At 37.0% G+C, this 18181-nt stretch overlaps 1 protein-coding gene across 2 annotated transcripts in view; it reads left to right on the plus strand.

Annotated features, from left to right (window-relative positions):
- The window catches only part of RAB27B (RAB27B, member RAS oncogene family), a 171688-nt gene that overhangs the window by 88229 nt on the left and 65278 nt on the right, over positions 1–18181 (plus strand). Inside the window, exon 1 of one of the 2 annotated variants that reach the window (XM_047765317.1) lies at positions 17620–17927. The exons of the other annotated variant lie outside the window; for it this stretch is intronic. The gene's annotated coding sequence lies outside the window, so the exon portion shown is untranslated. Of the gene's footprint in view, positions 1–17619; positions 17928–18181 lie in introns of those variants that run through there. 2 annotated transcript variants of the gene reach the window in all.

An 18181-nucleotide genomic window follows, 5' to 3' on the forward strand; every position in this document is an offset into this window, starting at 1 on the left:
AGCCAAGACATGGGAACAACCTAAATGTCCATCGACAGATGAATGGATTAAGAAGATGTGGTGTATAAATAAACAATGGAATACTACCCAGCCATAAAAAGAACAAAATAATGCCATTAGTAGCAACATGGATGGAACTAGAGACTCTCATACTAAGTGAAGTAAGTTAGAAAGGGAAAGACAGGAGTTCTTTTCATGGCTCAGCAGTTAATGAACCCAACTAGGATCCATGAGGATACAGGTTCAATCCCTGGCCTCACTTAGTGGGTAAAGCATCTGGCGTTGCCATGAGCTGTGGTGTAGGTTGCAGACATGGCTTGGATCCCACATTGCTGTGGCTGTGGCAGAGGCTGGCAGCTGTGGCTCCAATTTGACCCCTAGCCTGAGAACTTCCATATGCCACAGGTGCAGCCCTAAAAAGCACCCCTCCCCCCAAAAAAAGAGAAAGACAAATACCATATGATATCACATATCTGGAATTTAATATATGGCACAAATAAACCTATCTACAGAAAAGAAACAAACTCATGCACTTGGAGAACAGACTTGTGGTTGCCAAGGTGTCGGGGGATGGATGGAAGTTTAGGGTTAGCAGATGCAAACTTGCATTTGGAGTAGATAAGCAACGAGATCCTGCTGTATAGCACAGGGAACTATATCTAGTCACTTGCGATGGGACATGATGGAGGATAATATGAGGAAAAGAATGTACATGTATATGTATGACTGGGTCACTTTGCTGTACAGCAGAAATTGATAGAAATGGTAGTTCTATGTTTAGTTTTCTGAGGAATCTCCATACTCTTTTCCACAGTGGTTGCACCAGTTTATAATCCCACCAACAGTATACTAGTGTTCCTTTTTCTCCACACCTTCTTCAGCACTTCTTGTTTGTAGACTTTTTGATGATGGCCATTCTAGCTGCTGTAAGGTGGTACCTCATCATGGTTTTGATTTGCATTTCTCTAATAATGAGTGATGTTGAACATCTTTTCATGTGTTTCTTGGCTATCTGTATGTCTTCTTTGGAGAACTATTTAGATCTTCTGCCCATTTTTTGATGGGGTGGTTTGGTTTTTTGGTATGGAGCTGCAGAAAGTGTTTCTAAATTTTGGAGATGAATCCCTTGTCAGTTGATTCACTTGCAAAGATTTTCTCCCATTCTGTGGATTGTCTTTTCATTTTGTTTGGGGTTTCCTATGCTGTGCAGAAACTCTGAAGTTTGATTAGATCCCATTTGTTTATTTTTGTTTTTGTTGTCAATACTCTGATAGGTGGATCTGAGAAGATGTTGCTGTCATTTATGTCAGAGAGTGTTTGGCCTATGTTTTCCTCTAGGAGTTTTATAGTGTCTGGTCTTATTCTAGGTCTTTAATCCATTTGGAGTTTATTTTTGTGTATGGTGTTAGGGAGTGTTTTCATTTCATTCTTTTCCGTGTGGCTGCGCAGTTTTCCCAGCACCACTTATTGAACAAGCTGTCCTTTCTCCATTGTATATTCTTGCCTCTTTTGTCATAGATGAGTTGGCTGTAGGTGTGTGGGTTTAATTCTGGGCTTTCTATCCTGTTCTACTGATCTATATTTCTGTCTTTGTGCCAGTACCATATGGTTTGATGATTGCTGCTTTGTAGTATAGTCAAGTCCGGGAGCCTGATTCCTCCATCTGCATTTGTCTTTTTCAGGATGTCTTTGGCTATTCTGGGTCTTTTGTGCTTCCAAACAAACTTTAAAATATTTTGCTCGAGTTCTGTGAAAAATGTCCTTGGTAATTTGATAGGGATTGCATTGAATCTATAGATTGCCTTAGGTAGTATAGTCATTTTTATAATATTAACTCTTCCAATCCACGAGCAAGGTATATCTTTCCATCTATTTGTGTCCTCTTTGATTTCTTTCATCAGCATCTTATAGTTTTCAGAGTACAGGTCTTTTGTCTCTTTAGGTAGGTTTACTCCTAGGTATTTTATTCTTTTGGATGTGATGGTAAACAGGATTGCTTCCCTAATTTCTCTTTCTGCCCTTTCATTGTTAGTGTATAGAAATGTCATCGATTTCTGTGTATTAATTTTGTATCCTGCAACTTTGCCAAATTCGTGGATGAGCTCTAACAGTTTTCTGGTAGAGTCCTTAGGATTCTCTAGGTATAGTATCATGTCATCTGCAAATAGGGATAGTTTTACTTCTTCCTTTCCAATTTGGATTCCTTTTATTTCTTTTACTTCTCTGATTGCCGTGGCTAGGACTTCCAAAACTATGTTGAAGAGTAGTGGCGAGAGAGGACATCCTTGTCTTGTTCCTGATCTCAGTGGGAATTCTTTCAGCTTTTCACCATTGAGAATGATGTTCCCTGTGGGTTTGTCATATATGGCCTTTTTTATGTTGAGGTAGGTCCCTGCTATGCCCACTTTCTGAAGGGCTTTTATCAGAAATGGGTGTTGGATTTTGTCCAAGGCTTTTTCCGCATCTATTGAGAGGATCATATGGTTTTTATTCTTCAGTTTGTTAATGTGGTGTATCACACTGATGGATTTGTGGGTATTGAAGAACACTTGCATCCCAAGGATAAATCCCACTTGATCATGATGTACAATCCTTTTAATGTATTGTTGGATGTGGTTTGCTAGTATTTTGTTGAGGATTTTTGCATCAATGTTCATCAGTGAAATTGGCCTGTAGTTTTCTTTTTTTGTGGTATCTTTGTCTGGTTTTGGTATCAGGGTGATGGTGGCCTCATAGAGTGAGTTTGGGAGTGTACCTTTCTCTGTGATTTTTTGGAACAGTTTCAGAAGGAGAGGTGGTAGCTCTTCTCTAAATGTTTGATAGAATTCATCTGTGAAGCCATCTGGTCCTGGACTTTTGTTTTTCAGAAGTTTTTTAATCACAGTTTCAATTTCAGTTCTTGTGATTGGTCCATTCATCTTTTCTATTTCATCTTGGTTTAGTCTTGGAAGATTGTACTTTTCTAAGAATTTGTCCATTTCTTCTAGGTTTTCCATTTTATTGGCATATATTTGCATATAGTAGTCTCTTATGATCCTTTGTATTTATGTGATGTCTGTTGTTACTTCTCGTTTTTCATTTCTAATTTTATTGATTTGAGTCCTCTCTCTTTTTTTCTTGATAAGTCTGGCTAAGGGTTTATCAATGTTGTTGATATTTTCAAGGAAGCAGCTTTTCGTTTCATTGACGTCTTCTATAGTTTCCTTTTTTTCTATATCATTGATTTCTGCTCTGATCTTTATGATTTTTTTCCTTCTACTGTAAATTGGTGCAACCACTGTGGAAAACAGTATGGAGATTCCTCAGAAAACTAAACATAGCAGAAATTGATAGAACATTGTAAATCAACTATAATAGAAAAAATAAAAATCTTTTTTCAAAAAAGAAAGGGAATATATATATGTATGACTGAGTCACTTTGCTATAGAGCAGAAATTGCTGCAACATTGTGAATGAGCTATTCTTTAATTAAAAAAAAAGAAAAAAGATCAGTGAATGGGTATAGGTTAAAATTAGTTTTTGCCTGGGATTTCCAGTCATGGCTCAGTGGCAACAAATCTGACTAGCATGCATGAGGATGCAGGTTCGATCCCTGGCCTCACTCAGCAGGCTAAGGATTCAGGGTTGCCATGTTGCAGACACGGCTTAGATCTGGCATTGTTGTGGCTGTAGCATAGGCTAGTGGCTACAGCTCAGATTGAACCCCTATCCTGGGAAACTCCATATGCCACCGGTGTGGCCCTAAAAATAAAAAAATAAGTTAAAAGATTAAATTTGCCTAAAAATAAAAGATTAAAAACAAACAAACAATAAATGCTAGAGAATGTGCAGAGGAAAAGCCCTCCACTGTTGGAGAAAATGCAAATTGTTACAACCACAACTGAAACCAGTATGGAGATTCCTCAAAAAACTAAAATAGAACTACCGTATGATTCAGCAATCCCACTCCTGGGCATATATATGGAGAAAACCATAATTTGAAAGTATATATGCACCCCAGTGTTCACTGCAGCACTATTTACAATAGCCAAGACATGGAAGCAACCTAAATTTCTCAAAAGAGAAATGTATAAAGAAGAAATGGTACATATATACAATGGAATTTTGCTCAGCCATAAAAAAGAAAGAAATAATGCCATTTGTAGCAACATGGATTGACTTAGCAATTATCATACTAAGTGAAGTCAGACAGAAAAAGACAAACATCATATGATATTACATGTGGAATCTAAAAAAAGAATACAAGTGAACTTATTTGCAGAACAGAAACAGACTCACAGACTTTGAAAACAAACTTATGGTTACTAAAGGTGACAGGTGGGGCAAGGGATGGGCTAGGGGTCTGGGATCGGCATATGCACACTTAGGTATATGGAACGATTGGCCAACAGGGACTTGCTATATAGCACAGGGAACTCTACCCAATATTCTGTGATAATCTATGTGGGAAAAGAATCTGAAAAAGAAGGAATTGTGTGTATATATATCTGAATCAATTGTGGTACAGCAAGAAATGATCACAACATTGTAAATCAATTATACTTCAACAAAACTCTAAAAAATGAAAAAATAAAATAATTAAAAATGGATGGATTAAAGACTTAAATACCTGAAACCATAAAACCCTTAGAAAAAAATAGGGAAAAAGCTCTTTGACATTGGTTTTAGCAGTAATTTTATGGATATGACATCTAAAGCACAAGTAGCAAATCAAAATAAATAGATAAGCTATATCAAAGTAGAAAGAAAATGATCAACAAAATGAAAAGGCAACCTACAGAATGGAAGAAAATATTTGCAAATGACATGTCTGATAAGCAATTAATATCCAAAATATCTAAGAAGCTCATACAAAAATAAATCCCACAAATAATTCAAGTTAAAAATGGACTAAAAAAGATATTTAAATAGACATTTTTCAAAAAAAGATATTTAAATGGCCAACAAGCAATGAAACAGTGCTCAACATCACTAATCATCAGGGAAATGCAAATCAAAACCATGAGATATCTCACACCTATTAGAAAAGCTATTATCAAAAAGCCAAGAGATAACAGATGTTGATGAGGATGTGGAGAAAAGGGAAGGCTTGTGCCTGGTTGGTGAGAATGCAAATTGCTGCAGCAACTATGGAAAACACATAGAGGTTCCTCAATAAATTAAAAATAGAACTACCATATGATCAAGAAATTCTACTTCTGGGTATAAAACTGAAGGAAAAGAAATCACTACCTTGAAGAAACATCAGCACCCCCTTGTTCATTGCATCGTTATTTATAATAGCAAAGATGTAGAAACAGTCTAAATGTCCACTGATGGAAAAATGTATAAAGAAAATGTGATAAACACACACACACACAATGGAATGTTATTCAGCCATAAAAGAAGGAAATTCTGTCATTTGCAAAAATGTGGATGAAACTTTATGGCATTATGCTTAGTGAAATAGGTCAGAAAGAGAAAGACACTATCTCACTTATATGTAGAATCTAAGAAAAATCACAACCCTGAAGTCACAGAAACAGAGCAGAATGGTAGTTGCAGGTGACAGGGTTGGATGGTAGAGAAATTGGTGAAGGTGGTCAAAGGGTACAAATGTCCAGTTATAATATGAATTGGTTTCTGGAGATGTTAATGTACAGAATGTGAATATAGCTAACAAAGAGTGTATTATATATTTGAAAATTGTCTAAGAGAGTAATTTTAAAAGTTCTCACATAATAGTTACTATATTAGGTGATTGCTGTACTAACAAACCTTATTGTGGGAATCAGTTTGTGATATATACATATATAAACTCATTACATCATACATTTTAAATTTATACAATGTTACATATCGGTTATACTTCAATAAAACTAGAAAAAAAACCAAAAGCTTGTGGAAATACCTTTGATTAACTTGAGGGCATAGGATGGAATGGAATGGGGGAATTTATGTTTTTTCATCATGTTTTTTGCATTGTCTCACCAGTTACAATGAAGAAATACTATTTTTTAAAAAAACTAAATTTCAAGCAATGACTCCACTGCATTGCTCCAAAGAAAATTACCCTCTGGCTACTTTTTATTTTTAACAACTACAAGATACAATTCTTGAGAGAGCTATATCTATTCCCTCCTACTGCAGACCATAAAAAGATAAGGATTGTTAAGCCTAAATATGATATAATTTTTATTTTCCCAACATAGGAGAGACATTAATAGAACAAAAAAGCCAAAATATTAATATTCTAAAACAAAATTCATCTTTTCTATGAGCCATATTCCAATATTTTACTGAGTTAACATATTCATTTACCTGAGACTCTATATTACAAAGTATTTATATTGAAGGATACTGAATGAGGTTATGGTGATCCAGCTTAAGTGTTTAAATGTCTGTATTTCTCTGAGTTGGAGCTGGAGAGTTATTATTTTGTGTTTGGAATTTAATTATATCAGTTTTTCTTAACCTTTATTTCATACACATCCCTACTCAGGAAACCTTTTCATTTTTTCCCCATAGTTACCCCCCACTATGAAATTTTAATACTGCAGATATACTGCACATCTGTTCTTGTGCTGTATGTCTATCTATGTTTTATGTATAAAAAGAATAAGATTACTTCACTCTCCAAGAATGAATTTCACCCACTTACAGGTAATATTCTTCCCAATGAAAATGAATGTATTACATCTACTTCAATTTTTTTTTCCCCCCCTCAGGGATTGGACTAATACACCGTGAAGTAGAATTTCAGGGATGTGATGACTACAATGTGGGGAAGACCCCAAACTGCTTACTGAGGCACCTCCTTTGTCTAACCTTGAGCAGAAATAGAGATTCCTTCTATCAGACACATATTCATGCCAAGTTTTTCAGCTTTCATTACAAGATGTCACTCTTGCCCTCATTGGCCAAAGCCTGTGGATTCTGATTTAACCAGATATAATGGCTGCAGCCCCGGTACTCCTAGGGAGATACAGTCTCAAATCCACTTGCCCAGTACCTTCTCTAACAATATGTTAGAGACCATGAAGTCAATATGATTCATTATGTATGGAGGATATAGTCTATCAATTCCTTACTCTAAAATCTAATCCTTGATTAGATTAAACCTGCAAAGAATGTCATTGGCCAGTCCTTCATTTGTCCATAGAACTACTTAGTTACTTTTACTGAATTATAATTTACTGTCAATGCCACCCTTCTACACTGATGGCCATTTTAAGAAACTACCCCAGGGAGTTCCCATTGTGGTGCAGAGGAAACAAATCCGATTAGGAACCATGAGGTTGCAGGTGCAATCCCTGGCCTCACTCAGAGGGTTAAGGATCTGGCGTTGCCATGAGCTGTGATGTAGGTCGCAGACTCGGCTCTGATCTGGTGCTGCTGTGGCTCTGGTGTAGGCCGTAGCTGGCAGCAACAGCTCCGATTAGACCCCTATCCTGGGAATTTCCATATGCTGCGGGTGTGGCCCTAAAAAAAAGAAAAAAAGAAACTACCCCAAACAATTAACTGTGGCATTTTACCATCAGGATGTTCTGGAAGTCATAGCTCATTACATAGGTCAGTTCCTCTGTATGAGCATGGGAGCAGAGATCTCAATTCTATGAAATGGATAGGTGTCTCATGTAAAAGGACATTATAATTTTAATTTAATGGATAAATCAATTAATCTAAGTTATGGAATAGAATATTTCATATTTTCAGGAAGTAGGAAAACCTTTTTTTAATAGTCAAAAACAATATTGAGGACTCAAGAAAATAGTCATGATTATTCCGTGGGTCCTAGAACAAACCCTATTATTCTTAATTTAATACCACCTACAAGATTTTTAAAAAATCACAATATTTCAAAGAAAAATTTAATAAGAGCTGTTGAACAAAAATATCTGTTAAAACCCAAAACTTTCTTATCAGAAGCATGATAATTATTTCTAACTTTAAAACAGGGAGTTTCAGGAATAATAATTTTATCTCTACAGTCATACTCTCAAGGAAGAAGAGGTTAAAAAACTTCCAATCACTTGCTATTAGCTGGAGAAAGAAGATTCCAAATTATGATGACCAATGTTAAAAGATCTTAGATCATTAAGTGCACGTCTGGGCTATGCATTTTCAGATTGTTACAAATTCAGTTTTACCACTAATGGCCTGAGGCAAGAACGAGGTTGCCTAGCAATAGCCAAGGCACTTCTGTGATTTATTTATTTTATGTTAAATAGTAGTCAAGAGAGCTGCCAATATGTTTACCTTTAATTGGGTCATAATAACTAAAACGAGAGGGTCATAATTTCTCTTTCCAATTTTCTTTGGAAAAAAATACACATATTTTCCTCATGATGCCTCAAGAATTTGCTATGAACACTTTTATCCAAATCACATTTACTTCGAGAGTCCATTATAGTAGTGCTTTGAGTCATTTCCACAAATCTTTTCCCAACTTTTAATATTTCAGTTATGAAACATAAGATTTGATGAAATATAAAAGAGAGAATGGATGAGACTCTTCTCTGCACTCCCGCCCCCATTTTGAAAATCCCTAGCCAAGGATGTCAAGGCAGTAAACAGATTCATTTATTTACTGACTCATTCAACAAACATTCACTCTTTGGACACCTATAGTGGTGTCAGACATGTGAATTTTTTTTTTTTTTTTTTTTTTTAGGGCCGCACTTGCGGCATATGGAAGTTACCGTTTGAATTGGAGCTACAGCTGCCGGCCTCCACCACAGCCACAGCAACACGGGATCCCAGCTACATCTTCAACCTACACCACAGCTCATGGCATCGCCAGATCCTTAACCCACTGAGCAAGGACAGGGATCGAACCAGCATCCTCATGGATCAGGTTAGTTTCTGCTGAGCCACAGTGGGAATTCCCAGACATGTGAAATTTTTATAAGCAGAATAAATTATTTCAAATCCCTGTTTTTAACATGTGAGATCAAAGAAGAATCATCACAAATGTCTTTTGACAGACTATGGAGTAAAATCCAAGCCTTTTCATGTAGAATTCTTGTTCATCTTACTTTATCCAGAACTTGAGAAGACTTTCAATTCTATAATTTTATATATGGAGGCTTCCAAAATGATTTCCCTAATAGGAAATGCCAAAGGTTCAATACCGAACCCTACTCTACTACAGGTAATTCCTTTGTTATAAATCTCCTGACCAGAAAATATAAGAATTAGAAATGTTTTGTCTAAAACCTGGAGAGCCTTTTAGGTAATTTAGCAAAAAAGACTTAGAGTCACCTATCCAAGTATATCATAAGAAACTATATCTTAGAAACTGTATCTATTTGGTTAGTTGCATAAGTTGCAATTGAAGTCATCATCTGATTAAGCTTAGAGATATTATTGTCATACCCATCCACCTTCAGCATAGAAAATCAAGTGGAGATGTAATAGGAACTACCTTTATTCAAGTTCCTACTAGAGATACTAATGTCTGCATTTTTTTCAGAGAAGAACTATCTCATCGAGTATATTCTCTAGGGTTTTGTTGCATAGTTTCATTATCTCTAAATTAACTTTCTATCAAATTGTCTTTTAACCTGTTGGTTAGAGGAAAAAGATGGCAAAATAAAAATGAGACAGATTTGAGACTTTTATTGAGCCCACTGTGAAGTAGCATTTGATTTAAGCCATAAGCCCCAACTCAATCTTTGAATTGCAGTGACTTTCTTATTTCTCAGGAATTAATGATACTTCAATGTTCTACTATTCTGGGAAGGTTCTTGTTCTTCAGTGACAGTTTCCTTGGAAAATAGCAATACCCACACGATCTTTTGGAGAAATCTATAAAGAGGACATTCTGAATGTATTTGCAGTGTTGTTCTGTGTCCTTCCTAAAGATCAAGGTGGATCTTTGAATTACGGTAGGGCTTACTCTAGGTTTGAATTTCATCGAACTGAGAAAACAATTGCAAGCACTCTGGGTTGATCAAATTGGTACATTTTATTGGGGCATTCATGTTGATCCGTCCATCCTGCTCTAAAATTGTACTTCTTCCTCCTTGGTACAAGCACCCTTAGATTCCATTCCCATACATATTTCTCACTTCTTTTCTTATATAAATTAGCAAGTTCCATGTTTCTTTTAGTTGTAAGATTGCTATTCCCAGTTTGATGTTTTTTTTTGTCCCCACTCCAGGGCATGCTGGCATAGGACTAGAGTTATAAGCATAAAATCACTTGAGCATGTGATCAGAGTGCCACCGTTGCAACACCCGATGCTGTTGCATCCAGATCCACATGTGCCACCACTGTCATAAGTATCCCACCCATTTGACTTTTAGAGAGCCCTCCTACCAAGACTGCATTGGGGTAGATCCTACCAACAAGCAATGCCTTATACCGAGATGATGAGTAATGTTTACCACATTTTATAGGCAGAGAAATGCAAGAAAATGAGTTCTTATTAACTGTCATATCTTCATTCTGATCATAGGTTCCTTTTTTTTTTGTTTTGTTTTGTTTTTTAGGGCCACACTTGCGACATATGGAGGTTCCCGGGCTAGGTGTCTAATCGGAGGTACAGCTGCCAGGTTACACCGCAGCCACAGCAACGCCAGATCCGAGCTGTGTCTGTGACCTACACCACAGCTCATGGCAACTCGGGAACCTTAACACACTGAGGAAGGCCAGGGAATGAACCCGCAACCTCATGGTTCCTAATTGGATTCGTTTCTGCTGCGCCATGATGGGAACTCCTAATCATATGTTCTCTAACTCATTCTTTCAAAACGTCTTCTCTCCCAAGAGTTAACACTAGATATATGACTGTAAAAATAAATTATTTATGATATTTAAAATAAGCTGAATAATTCTAACAAAAACATATGTTTTATATTAAGTACACAGGAATTTTCTTCCATTCTCTCAATCTACAGTCGTATTAAAATATGGAGATAAAAATTCCACAGAATAGGAACCTACTTAGTGGATCCTACTTAGTGGTTATGGTAGCAATGTATATTTTAGAAGGAGGTATTATGTGGCTGTGGGACTTAGAATTTTCGTGTCATTTTGAAAATAGGACCTTTAAATATATATTAGATATATAAAAATTTGGGTGTATAAAATTTTAACATATTGATTATAAAATAAATTAGATCATATTTCATGTAGTTATAAGATTTTTATTAAGTCAATCTTACTATGAAACTATGGATTTCTTGGCTAACACCAAGTCTTCATTTGCTAATTTTATTTTTGCAAATTATCTTTTAATATATATAGGATCAAATATAAGGCACATCATTTCCCAAATTATACCTTAAAAAAGATCTTTATTTTACATTGGTGTCATTATAGATCTGTTATAATGGGCCATTTATGAAGGTACTTTAATTTGATCAAAGAAGTATTTTGGTGAAAGATATACTCGCCTTGAATTACATCAGTCAATGTTAGTTTGAATGCTTGGGCAAATTACCTGATAATTGATTAAAAAGGCAGGCAAAGGAATTTAAGAAAGATTTAATTATTCCTGAGTGTATGGCATCGCAAACCAAAGTGCCTGCAGTTATAAAGTAGCAAAAGTTGTGAACAAGAACACTGGTTTTTGATAACCTATTTTGGGAAAATGAAGGCATCACCATACATGTGTTTACACTTATATGGTAGGCTCATATGACATTCTACTTTGTAGCTCAATATAAAGCTAGCATTAAGCATATATGTGTATACTTATATGTGCTTGTAAATAACTATACTTACATTCAAGCGTGCAATTATATTTATTGACATATGACTATATTTATGTGTATATATACATATTGTCATTAGATTATTTCCTATCTGTGTAGTTTTTATTAATATGAATTTATTTCTTGTTAGTCAATTTGATAAATTGAGTAAACAGTTTTGTAATTGTATTTTGTCCATAAGTATAGCTTTTTAAAAATTTTTTTTCTATATGCAGAATTACTCATGAAATCATTTGATCTCTTTCCATAGAATGTTCCATTAACATAGAACAAATTAGACTAAGTTAAAATAATTTCCATATAAGGTTCCAGTGTATGTCCATTTCACATCCTGAAAAACTGAGGCAAAATGAAATTAGAAGTGTAGAGGCTGAGACTTCACCATAGAATAGATGATATTTGTACATTTATGTGAACAAGTCCACTTTAATGGACCTAAAATAGGTCTTGATATGTTACACATTTAAAGTAATTTGCCAATAAAAATTCACTTAAGCATATGTATTCCTTGATGTTACATCTTTAAAAGTAGTTAGGAAAACCAGCGTGACCTGGAAGTCCAGTCTTGTGACTTTTAGTCATGCTGTGGGGTTTCCTCAAACTGGGGAGGAGTTGATTTTTATTTGAGATTAGACAGACATCATATGAGCTGCAAATAAGTGGAGGGTGGAGCCAAATCCCTGTGTGACTACTGGCGAAGACTGTGACTTTGCTGCAATTCCAGGAAACCTCTGATCTCATCAGTGTGGGGTTCCACTCGAGAGACAAGATGGCAGTTTTAAGAGTATTCTGAAAGATGAAAGGCAGTGTCTTGCCCTAAAAGTTAAGTCAGTGACTCATGTTGCCTAAGAGAGAAGAAACCAAATCTATTTGTTTTTTAAAGCTTTAAAATGCTCATTTTCTCATAGAGCCCCTGATGTTTTTCTTTCATGTACTCCTACTCCCCATGCCTGATATCCCCAAGCATCAGGCACATGTTACTTAATAAGTGTTTGTTGAGTGAATAAATAAATGACTGTGCAAACCTCTCAAATCTATCTTTAGTCTGCATCCCAAATTCACTTTCTCCAGTGCTTGTAGATTATTATGCAAAAAATATATGCAAATACCTTAATAATAAATTATAATCTTGTCTCTATTGAACAAATGTCTTTTGTTTCCATATGTATATTTTAAAACTACTTTAATGTTGATTTTATTTTTATTAAGGTAATGCATTTCATACTTTTAAAAAATGATGTTTAAACTCTTAAAAACTAGCACAGATTTCTTCCTAAGCACCAGTCTCAATAGCAACAGGAAAATATTTCACTCTTTCAGTGGATTTTTATTGTACTTACTTGCAAATTTCTAAATGATTTGCTTATCCTATTTCTTTATTTAGCAATTTTACACATTGTTTATTGACTATATGTTCTAATAGTTGAGGATTTTGTTGTCTTGCACACATACACACTGTCTTTCCTTATGCCCACCCTCCACATGCAGTTACATAACGTAGTTAAGTTTACCCTCTTGTCAGTTTCCCATTATTCAGATTATATTCACATCTAAACAAAATACTATACTATAATTATGTTCTTTTCTCATAACCTTTTGTTTTTCCTGGAGTTATTAATATTCTTTTTTTGATTTATTGAGTATATTTTGTACCTCCTGAAAATTATGCATAAATTTGAAATCCCAAAAGATCTTTCAAACTGTAACAGTCAAAATAGTCTAACTGCTTTAATAAAAACTCATAAAAAAATCTCAGTGGCTTATCTCAATGTAAGTTTATTTCTTGCTCATGTCACGGACTAATGTGTAGCAGTTAGGGTTTCTATGTCACACAACATTCAGAGCCACAAATTTCCTTCATCTGGGAATTTTAATATCTTCTAGAGTCTCAGAGCTCTTCACCAAGTCTGTGTCTGCCTATTAATAAGGAGAGAGGGAAAGCATGGAGGATTTCACAGGTCATTTTATTGGAATGGCCTGGAAGTGGTATACATCACCATGCCCACATATCAGTGACTAGAACTCAGTTACATGCCTCTCCACTGGCAAAGCGCTAAGAATTGAAGTCCAGTGGGGTGCTCAGAAGAAAGACAACATAGAAACAGATGAGCACTTGCAGTCTCCACTACACAGACAGTATCAAAAATTTTTCAAATTTTCAAATGTACATAGACATCGAATAATTATTTTCCTTTCCTTCTCTTTCTTTCCTTCTTTCTTTCCTTCTTTCTTTCTTTCTTTCTTTCTTTCTTTCTTTCTTTCTTTCTTTCTTTCTTTCTTTCTTTCTTTTCTTGGCAAATTTCCTTCTATAGTACACTCTTCAGCTTCTCTCTAGGCCTGTTTTTCTGGAGAATTCATTTCACTGCCTCCTGTGTTGGACCTTCATTTCCTGGGATCCATTTCTTCCTCTTCCTTGATTTATAAGTTTATTTGGGGTACCCTTCCCTAAAAACAGAAAAGGAAGTGCATTTTTGAATCCTTGCATGTCTAAAAATTTCTTTAATCACATTTGACTGACATTTTGTCTGGGCACATGATTCTCATTTCAAAATAATTCACTTATAAATTGTGAAGGCATTTCAAGACTCTTCTAGATGATTACTGCTCTTGAAAAAATCCAATGCAATTTTTATTCCTTTGTGTGTTTTCTGCTTTGCATTTCTGGAAGATGTTTTATGTTCTCTTCATTCCCAGGCTTCTAATATTTCAGAAAGATGTATCTTGGTGCATTTAAAAATTTATTCTCATGGACTTTTCATCTTATAACTTTGTCAAATTTGTAAAATTTTGAGTATATTTTCAATTTCAAGAGACTTTTTTTTTTTAAACTGACTCATACGTACCTTTCTTTTTAATTCATTTTCCGTAGGAGCACAGTAAAAATGCATGAGTCCAATTCATCTTATTAAAAAAATTACTCTAGTTTCCTTTCTCCAGAAAATAAATCTCCAGTCTCCTGGAGTCTGGGTTGAGCAGATGAAGAAACTTAAGGTTGGTTGATTGCATGGTGGTGGGAAGAGAACTTAGAGTCTAAGCATTCTGAATATAGACCTCTAACTAAGCCCCTGTGTTCACCCAACCAGCTGGTCTCCTTCTCTGGTGGATTTCTGCCTCCTGGCTAGAGCTTCCCAGGTTACACAGGGAGTTATGTTTCTTATCCACAACCCCTCCTACAGGCATGCAGCACACAACTCTCTTCTCAATCAGTTTCCCAGCTTCCATCTGACTTCGATTCTTCCAGACCATCCACTGCAGTTTCTTTTGTCTCTTGATGTCTCCTCTCCCTTTTATTTGTCTTTATGATTTCATACATTTAAAAAATTCCTTTATTCTTGTGTCAGGGGGGTTTGGGAGAGGGGAGTTGAAACACATAATTGATTTACTATTTTTAACTCTTCACCCATGTACATTTATGTATCTGTTTACCTCAGTGCTGTATTTTCTCAGTGATACACCAATTGACAGAAATTATGTCAATTGAATCTGTGTTCCATAAACTCCAGGTGCAGAAAGGCATTTTTTTTTTTTATTACAACACACAGGATGCTGTCATCTCATTTTCATGGATTTCCAAGGTCTTTTATCCTGCTCTAGCCCTGGTCAAAGTGGCCTTCATGAAGTGATCAGGAATCATTTCACTCATGTTTTCCCACTGCCTTCTCCTCCTTTCAACCCTCTTCTCACAGAGAAGGAAAAGTTCCACACCTCTCTAAGAGCATCACCAGGTAACAGTAGTGCCTCTGAACCTCAGAACCTGAAACACAGGACTTAGGTGACAAGTGACTCTAGGAGAGCTGCCATACAAGAGTTAACTCTACAAGGCCACTGCCACGCTTAATGATCCAGGGAAGGAAAGGGTGACAAAGAGAGCAGACAAGAAATGTGTGTTAGACTTTCTTATGCAGGAACTTTTTTTCCAGCAACAGTAGGGAGGCAACACAATGTCTTGACCACTGTAAACTTGGCCTTCTGGATCAGCAGACTGGAGTCTACATTCATGGACCTTCCTGATTCTGGTCACACTGTTGGGACTTAACCTTAGCTTCTTCATTCTTAAAAATGGGGACAATGAAAATAATAGATGCTTCACCTCTTTCAAAGCAATGTTGTGAAAGAGTTAAATCTACAGACAATGAGTTAATCTATGGACAATGGCTTTATAAACACTATTTAAAATATGGGAAATCATAGCTATTAGGATTAACGTATGTGAACATAAAACTAGGTGAAGAATACATATTACCATTTTGTATCAGGTACAGAGAATCATTTTAAATAATGGGCTATGCAGTGAAAAAAGTCAAAGTTGTTTATATATTTCTTTTACATCTCTCCAGGCTCATAGACACACACTTATTGTACAGATATTGCTGATGGATGCAAAATAGATTTACTATAAATATAGATTCCCAGGATATGTATTTTGAAAATCTACAATCCAAACCTCCTATAATTTTTTTTTCAGTAGATCAGAATAATTTTTATGAATCAGAGCTTAGTTTGGGAGAATGGAGTAGATAATGCTACCAAAAAGTAGGTATAGCCAACACATACATAGACTTTACTGTTCTAGGCACTGTTCTATGCATTTTGCTGATGTGAATGCATTTACAGTTACTCTAGGAAGGCATTTTGTTATCCCCATTTTCAAGATAAGAACATTGAGGCCCAGAAAACAGAACTTCTTCTATAGTTTCATAGTAGAATAGACAGATTCCTGAAGAACCAAATGTTTTCTCCAAAGTCGTCTTCTCCACTGCTTTGCTATTGTTTGTTTACATTTGGTTTAGGTTTTAGGCCCTTTTTTTTAACACCCTCCTTTAGCACTTTTCTGGGAGGCGATCCATAACTGATAATGTCAGTGCCTCCCAGTACCTTGTCAGAACTGGGTCAAACAATGACCGTTTAAGTAGTCACCTGTTTACCAACATGAACACAAGCAGCAGATTTGGAACTTCTAAATTTTCTTCACAGACGCATAAAATCCATTGCTTTTCTATGTCTTCAACCTTGGAGTCTTACCTTTACCATCAGTCTGCAAACCGGGGATGTCAGAGTCAGTCTGAAGTGTGACCCCAAGAAAGCCAGCCTTGGAGTTCCCATTGTGGCTCAGCGGTAAACAAACAGACAAACAAACCCAGCTAGTATCCATGAGGAGGTAGTTTCAATCCCTGGCCTGGCTCAGTGGGTTAAGGATCCAGTGTTGCCAGTGAGCTGTGGTGCAGGTTGCAGAAGTGGCTTGGATCCCACATTGCTGTGGCTGTGGCGTAGGCTCAGATTCGACTCCAGCCTGGGAACCTTCACATGCCACAGGTGCAGCTCTAAAAAAAGGAAAACAAAAACAACAACAAAAAAAACCAAACACAAAAAACAAAAAACAAAAGGAGAGAGAAGGAGAGCCAGTCTTGGTTGTGGAGGACCAAATCTCAAGTGTTTGAAACAGGGTCTGAACATAGCAGGTACTTCATAAGTATTTGTTCAGTCAATTTGTGCTCCTCTGTATACTGTATATACTCTGTATACTAACTTACCAATCCTAAGTGACTTTAGGAGGCAAAGATTAGGGTGGTGCATACAGATGAAGGTATTCATATTAACAGATGCTAACTTTTAAGATATGAATTTCCTTCCAACCCCTTTGAATTTCTGGAAGTCTGTCTCTGCTCTCCACTGGCAATCCCTCACTCTCTCTAGTTAATGAGACATACCCCTAGGAGAAGATGCAATGGAAGCCGTTCTCACAGTGCCCTGGGCTCTTTGAATAAGAGAAACCAAAGGAAATACGCGAAAATAAAGGGGCTAAAAATGAGCTGGCTGCAAAGTCTTGGAGCCCCACACTGCGGAGAACTGAAGTAGAAGCTGGGCGCCTTTGAGTCACCACCAAGATCAGCCGGAGGTGCGCCCTGCACGTCCGCTTTAGGAGGGAGAGACACGCCTTCTTCTCACACAAACCTTCCAGATCCCGGCGTCTCGGCGGACTCGGGGTGGTGCTACAAGTCCTGCCACTTGCAGTCCTGACGGGCAGGGGCTGGGGGCCGGCTGGCCGGCGTTGGATCGATCCAGCGCCACAGGTTGGAAATACAGGCGCTGTCCCCAGGACTGTTGCCCTGGAAGGGAGATCCCAGGGCGATTGCCGCTGTCGGAGCCCAGGACTTCCAGGGCTCAGGCAAGGGGAAGGCAACCTCTGAAACCTGACACCTCTCGCCCAGGAAACTTCACAGGCTGGTGAGTTGGGGACGCCGGGCTGTTATTGCTGGAATGTGTTCCCACCCACTCCGGGTTTGCTGGGCTGCTCGCCTGCTTGTAGAGGAAGTGAGACGTGGACGGTGAGCCGCAGGCCGGCCGCGAGGGAGCCGGCTTTCGAGCCTGGTTCTGGGTGTGAGCGCCGCAGATCCGCGGCTTCCACTAAGATCCCGGTGCAGAGGCGATGGGTCCGCGGATGTATTGAGAAAACTAGCTGGTTGTCATTGTTTTGGTTC

Source organism: Phacochoerus africanus, chromosome 2, assembly GCF_016906955.1.
Source record: "Phacochoerus africanus isolate WHEZ1 chromosome 2, ROS_Pafr_v1, whole genome shotgun sequence".
NCBI classification, from domain to species: Eukaryota; Metazoa; Chordata; class Mammalia; order Artiodactyla; family Suidae; genus Phacochoerus; species Phacochoerus africanus.